A 5,171-nucleotide genomic window follows, 5' to 3' on the forward strand; every position below is an offset into this window, starting at 1 on the left:
CTGGTCTGTAAACTGCACTGTATCACAGATTGCTGACATTTGCTAACTGGAAGTGAGAACTGCAAAATCGGGACAGTAGTTCACATAGTCTGTCAGTGTGAAAGAATCAGGCAATGTGAGGTAATAGAATTTGTCTGTAAATGTTACACTCATATTGCTTTATATTTTTATATTGAAAATAAAAGTAATCATTTCGTGAAAATAGTGACATGTTGTCCAAACTTTGGTAGCCAGTTGTTTTCGTCTTGCACTCAGCAGGGCAATCCAGAAGAATACCAATTTAAGGGAAAACACCAACTTTTTTCTGTGTGAGAAGAGAGTGTTGATTGGTTGGCAAGTGAACTCTGATTGGTCGAGGCATTGCCATTCAGAATGCATCAGTTTATGGTCATTGACAGATAACTGCCCAGCTTTGTTTGAAGTTTAAACCAGGCAGCTTGACTCAGATTGGTCAGGGCATTGCCCTGTAGAATGAGCCAGTGAATGGCTGTCACTTGTTTTGTTTAGCTTAAACTGGCACAATGTGTGTGCATGTTCTTTCTGTCTGCAAAGAACAGGGCCCTGTGTATTAATATATGTAGTTTACAGTACACACCAATGCACCACACTGAGAGCCCTACTGACAGTCTTAAATTGGTTGTCAGTGTAATTCTTAGCACACTGAGAATTATTTAGCTAATGTTGTCCTATTGTGGAATCACATCTCATGTTGGATACTGTGTTTTGAGTTTTGCAAGCACGGGTTGGTTGGGTAGGGCCCATTGCGAACAGCGGAAGGGACATGTTATTTGATACAATCCGCCAGTTTTGGGATGTACGGTCTAGAAACCTAGCATCACACTGGTATTGAAATTCATATATCACGTTACTTATTTGTGTGATAGGCAGGACGTCTCTTTTGTTTGACAGCAGCATCCTGTTAGTGGTGAACACCACACTTGTTGCTCCTGCATAGTAACAGCAGGAAACAGCTCGCTTCACCTGTTACTCAAATACTGGGGTTAAATTACCCTTCCAGGGTAATTTGAGGGAGACTGGGCACTTTTCAGGGCTCAAAATGACGTCCTTCAGCCCGTTTATAAGTTTGTGCGATATACAGTGAGAAATGATCTGATCAGTGTAGCCATTGTAATGCAGGATGTCTTTGATTCGCCCTATTTCAGCATCAAGCTTGCATGGAGGTGGTTACGGAGGGAGGGAGGGAGGTGATTACGGAGGGAGGGAGGTGGTTACGGAGGGAGGGAGGGAGGTGGTTACGGAGGGAGGAAGGAGGTTGGGACAGGTGAGAACACATAAGGATTTAGAAACAAGGATGAGTATTTTGAAATAAAAACAAGAAATGCTGGAACCACTCAGCAGGTCTGAGGATTTTGAGGTTGAGTTGTTGCTGGACCAGGAGCCAATGTCGGTCAGTGATTGGTTGCCGATAAGGCCAATCTTATAGCGCGTGGAACTGTAATAATCCCAACGCGTGTATTGACCAGTGAAGGTAGGTTTGCGGTAGACCGTGGTAGAAAACCCCTTAGCAGATTTCTCAACTAGTACATCAAGGAAAGGGAGCTCATTTGACAGCTCCATTCCAAAGGTGAATTTGAGTGCAGGATGGAGCCCATGAAGACGTGCAAGGAAATTATTTCATGCAGCTGCGGATTCAAATATAGCAAACGTATCATCTACAGATTGGAAATATGCAAGAGGTCGGAGGTTCGGTGTCATTCCCTTAAAAACAGGTTTGTCATGGAATCCAACAAAGATGTTTGTGAGAGCTGGGCCTAGAGGGGATCCCATGGCAACACCAGCGATACATGGTGTCAATAAATCTGAACTCAACTGTGCAAGTTGCCGAGTTCATAAGTTCAATGAATACAGATTCACACAATGGTGGCGGGTCTAGATCACCATGATATAGCACTGCAGTGCAAATATCTATGGCTTCCTGAAGTGGTACATTGGTGAATAGGCTAGCAATGTCAAATGACACATGGACACGGCATTGCTATCGATATGCAAGTCCTGGATGGTCTTCACAAATGTGAAGGAATCCTTCACTGTGTTTGTGGAGAACTTGCTCAAAAACTGGTTGTAACAATTTGCCCAACCATTTGGCAAATTCATTTCAGGTTACTATTTACATTACTTCAAATAAAGAAAACACAACGACACAAAGAATTGGGCACAACGCTGAAAGTTTCACAGCAAATAGTCAAATGGGAAAAGGATGAAATACAGAAAGAAAAAGCCTAAAATACTGAAAACACTCAGCCAGTCCGGAAACAACTGTGGAGAAGAGAAGCTCGGGTTAGTGGTCCAGTTCTGTTACCCTTCTATAGACCTGAAACATTGCTCCTACCTTCCTCTCTACATAGATACTGCTGGAACTGCTGAGTGTTTCCAGAATCTTCTGTTATTATTCAGGTTTCCAGTGTGTGCAGTATTTCTCTTTTTGAAAATTAAATATTCCCTGAGAGGAATGGAACTTTACATAAAAAATAGGAGTAGGCCATTCGGCCCATCGAAATAGCTCTGCCATTCAATAAGATCACAGCTGATCTCCTACATCAACTCCATCTTACCACACGAGCACAGATCCCTTGATTCCCTTCGTATCCAAAAACCTATCGATCTCTCTCTTGGATATACCCAATGATTGAGCATCCACATCTCTAGAGTCACAGAGAGATACAGCACTGAAAAAGGCCCTTCGGCCCACCGAGTCTGTGCCGACCAATAACCACCCATTTATACTAATCCTACATTCATCCCATATTCCCTACCACATTCCCACCATTCTCCTACGACCTATCTCCACTAGGGGCAATTTACAATGGTCAATTTACCTATCAACCTGCAAGTCTTTGGCTGTGGGAGGAAACTGGAGCACCCGGCGGAAACCCACGCGGTCACAGAGAAAACTTGCAAACTCCGCACAGGCAATACCCTGAACGGAACCGAGGTCACTGGAGCTGTGAGGCTGCGGTGCTAACCACTGCGCGTAGAGAATTCCAAAGATTCACAATACTTTGAGTGAAAAGAAATTCTCCTCCTCAGTCCTAAATGATGGAGCCATTTATACTGAGACTGTGATTCCTAGTTCTAGATTCCCCAGCCAGAGGAAACATCGTCCCAGCATTTACCCTGTTAAATCCCTTAAGATTTTTAGGTGCCAGTAAGATTACCTCTGACTCTTCTCAATTCTGAGGAATATCGGCCTCGTCTACTCAATCTCTTCTCATAGGACAATCCCCTCATCCCAGGAAGCAATCGAGTGACACTTTGATACACTTCCTTTAAGGCAAGTATATCCTTCCTTAGATAAGGGGAACCAAAACTGTACACAGTGCTCCAGGTGTGATCTCACCAAGGCTCTGCCTAATTGTAGTCAAACTTCTTTCTTCTTATAAAAACTCTTCACAATGTTGAACACAACTATTAACTGCCCCATTAACATCTCTTCTCTAAGAAGAAGGACCCCAGCTTCACACACCCCAGACCCCTATTCTTTCCACATTAGCTGAATTCCTGCATCTCTGATACATTCTAGTAAATCTCCTCTGCACCCTCTCTCAGGCCTTGCCATTCCTGCTAAAGTGTGGAGCATGGAATTAGACACAATGCTCTAGCTGAGGCCTATTACCAGTGAGATTTAGAAAGGTTCAGCCTCAATTCCTTGTCTGTGTCCCGTACTCCCATTTCTGGTTTCTGACTCAATGTCGGCTCTGAGCTGTTGAAACTGCCTGAAGAAACATGTCCACCCAACAAAGCGCTCGGAATGTGAGAAGGGACAAAGTGAGTGACCAAGTACATCAACTCCAAGTAAAACTCCACCGTGTGGTGAAAACACTCGAAACACAACGGCTCTTTTAAGAGCCACCCACAATCTCTCTGAAAAAGCTGCACCAACATCTCTCTAGAATTGGTTTATTTCATTGGTTTTAATGCTCAGTAACTCTCTGGAACTTTCTCACTGTCTTTGTGTTTTCTGTTTCAATCTGGTATGGAGATTCCGGGAAGATGAGTTTCACTGCCTGGGAGGATCTTTGTGGTTTTCCTGCAGAAACACAAAACAAAGTCTCTTTTCAGAGTCAGCCACCGCCTGATAGGGACAGCAGTGACATGGGAACGGGAGCTGGGGTGTGTTTTATGCCGGAAATATCAGTTAATGATTTATGTTGTGCTCTCGTTATAGTCCAATCTCTGAATTGAGCCTTTCCACCGCACCAGGTTTATGGGGAGAGTTTTCATCGTTTCTTTTCCAAACGTACAGACGATGTTATAAAGTTGCTGATTTACCCAGATGGTGGATTCTCCCCTCACAGTGAAAAGTAACATCACACCTTCACATCTGCCCATTGTTTTATAATTGAATTATGAGTCAAATGGAATTATTTGTGATGTTATTTCCCCCGAGACGGTGTTTCCTGCAGTGAAACTGATCAGTTTCAGCTCAGTCATTCAGGGACCTGGAATTCCTGCAGTTTGAGCCCGCTGGAACCCCAGCCCACTTCTGATTGGTCACCCTCTTCTCATGAAGTCAGTGACAGCACATGAGGAGGCCATTCGCCCCATCAAGTCCATGTCGGGTTTCCAATCTGCTCAGTCCCCGACTTGATCCCCAAAGCCCTGCAGAATCCCTTTGGGTCAAAATGACTGCGGCAGGACTCGAACCTGCAATCTTCTGATAACATCATCGAATATACCCAAGTCAGACGCCTTATCCATTAGGCCACACGGCCATTAGTCCTCAGGAATGATTCAATCAGAGAACCTCGAAGCACAAAATACAAAAAATCATTGGTTGAACCTGTCAACCTGGCAGAATATTTGAATTTGTGAAAGCCGCCAATTTCACTGTGGAAAAGAAGTGATCAACTGGAAAAGTACATAAAAATCTATTTTCCCGTAGCGGTTTAAATAAACTTTTAAAACACAATTTTGCTTTTACCGACTCAAATTTCTGGTGCTATTTTATGAACAGCTTTATTTTGCCAATTTTTGTCAACTTCTCATCCGTAACTGACAGTAAAAGACTCCGTTCAGCAATCTTTCACGCGACAAATAACTCAAACTCGGTGTGGAAGTAATAAATTACAGACTATTGGTAATTCCCCTTCACACAGGCTTCAGGGGGACAGTGAGAAGCCACTGAAATAGTTGCTTCATCCTTTTAAAGG

At 43.5% G+C, this 5,171-nt stretch overlaps 1 non-coding gene across 1 annotated transcript; it reads right to left on the reverse strand.

Moving 5' to 3' along the window:
• Nucleotides 1-4,644: 4,644 nt before the first annotated feature.
• On the reverse strand, nt 4,645-4,733 carry trnap-ugg (transfer RNA proline (anticodon UGG)). The gene is given in 2 exon segments: nt 4,645-4,680; nt 4,697-4,733. It is a non-coding gene; the product is annotated as a tRNA-Pro (tRNA).
• Nucleotides 4,734-5,171: the final 438 nt, after the last annotated feature.

This window comes from Heterodontus francisci, unplaced genomic scaffold (assembly GCF_036365525.1).
Source record: "Heterodontus francisci isolate sHetFra1 unplaced genomic scaffold, sHetFra1.hap1 HAP1_SCAFFOLD_43, whole genome shotgun sequence".
Classification (NCBI taxonomy): Eukaryota; Metazoa; Chordata; class Chondrichthyes; order Heterodontiformes; family Heterodontidae; genus Heterodontus; species Heterodontus francisci.